The following is a 1,882-nucleotide window of genomic DNA, read 5'->3' as shown; positions in this document are numbered from 1 at the left end:
TTTGTACGCAACGTCTGACAGAGCGATTGCGAAATAAAACTGAAAGTGGATCCTTGATCCAGTAAGGCGCGAACTTTAAAGCTTCGGCCTTCGGTCGAGTGAACGTCAACCCATGCGGTTGCCAAGAGGATATTCGAAGGAACTGTGTCCGCGGGGGGACCGGTCCGTTTGTTCGCGACATGATTGCTGCTCGCAGCGACGGGCGCGTTGGACGCCGTCGGAGTGAACGGTTGCGCCTCCGCTTTTATCTTCGAAGAATTTGCCGTAGCATCGGCTTTTACATTATTTGAGAAATGTAGTAACGAGTGATGTGAACTACTACAGTGCGAACATCGAGATTTGCTCGGGCATTGCTGAAGGAAATGCCCGGATCTCAGACAATTGAGGCAAAGCCTGCTTTGACGCGCGAAATCGCCGCGCTGCTCAACCGTTTTATCAAGAAACTCTTTACATTTCGAAACTTAATGATTTCCGGAGCAACCAACGCATTTGTTTGCAGTGACGTTATTAACCGACGAGCGCGGCTTATCGTCTTTGTAACGACGAGTATCCTTCGGCGAATCGGAAAGATCGGATAATCCGCGAATACGTAGTCAGTCATTAATATCTTTGTAAGACGGAAGCTTGGCGAATTCCGTACGTTTCAAATTCCATTCGCTGCGAGTGTGAGAAATAAACTTTTGAGCAATAAGATAAACGAGCAGATCGTCCCACTCATTTACCAGACGATCGAGATTCTTTAGCGCGGCTAACGACGAAGAGACCGTATCGCGGAGTTTTCGCAAGTCGTTCACATTCTCTGTTTTCATCACAGGTAGACTAGCAAACGCGTGCAAATGCGTATGAACTAAGGTTTGCTTGTCGTCGTATTCGTCGATCAGCAATTGCCACGCAGAGTCGTAATTAGCCTCCGAAATTTTCAAGTTATTGATCAGCACCGCGGCTTCACCGGTAACGCTTGTTTTTAAGTAATGAAATTTCTGAACTTTAGAAAGCGAAACGTTACAGGCCACGAGAGACTCGAATATATTTCGAAAACTCTCCCATTCAGCGATTTTACCGGTAAATTTTGGCAACCATATACGTGGCAATCGCGAGATCTGAGAACCCGACTCGCGCGAAACAGACTCGTCGTGACTATCGGATAATGAAGAGTTAGTGTTAGCGGGTAACAGTCTACTTAGCGCGTTTTGTAGAATGTCGCTGGTGTTGGCATAGACGTCCTCGGCTTCCAGGATTACGTTGTCCACGAAGTAGGGCAGGCCCTTTAGCTCCCCGGACGTAGCGGTCTGCAACAGCAGGACGTGTTGGCTGCTACAGGCGGCCCAGAGCTTCTTCAGCTGGGAGATGCGGCTTTGGATCGTCGGCACCGTCACGCTCGCCTTCGGGAGCTTCTTGTAGTTGATGAACACGCGTTTGAGAGCACCAATTTTGTACTCTTGCGCTAAGATCAGATTCTCGGTTTCCTCGGCCATCGTAAGGTACGTTTGGAATCGGAGCGCTCGTAGCGGCACTCGCGAATTATTTTTCGAAACGAGGAGCTCGTTGCGTCGACGAAAGTCAATGTTGCGGGCGGAACGCAAATCGCGTTTTCCGCAAGAGTCAATGCACGAGCGAGACGCGAGTAGCCGCGTTCGCGAAAGTCACTAGCTCGACGGAGCGCAAGGAGCGTCCGCGAGCGGCACAATAATTTCACTACGCGAAACGCGTGTAGCAGCGTTCGCGAGAGTCACTAGCTCGACGGAGCGTAAGGAGCGTCCGCGAGTAGCACGATAATTTCACTACGCGAAACGCGTGTAGCAGTGAATTTCGCGAGTGTCACCTTCCGCAAGCGAAGTTTGTAAGGCTTCGGCGCGGGAGTCGACGCACCGACGGACGCGAG

This window comes from Trachymyrmex cornetzi, unplaced genomic scaffold, assembly GCF_001594075.2.
Source record: "Trachymyrmex cornetzi isolate Tcor2-1 unplaced genomic scaffold, Tcor1.1 scaffold1135, whole genome shotgun sequence".
Classification (NCBI taxonomy): domain Eukaryota; kingdom Metazoa; phylum Arthropoda; class Insecta; order Hymenoptera; family Formicidae; genus Trachymyrmex; species Trachymyrmex cornetzi.
The sequence above is the reverse complement of the archived record's forward strand: the minus strand, read 5'-3'. Positions refer to the sequence as shown.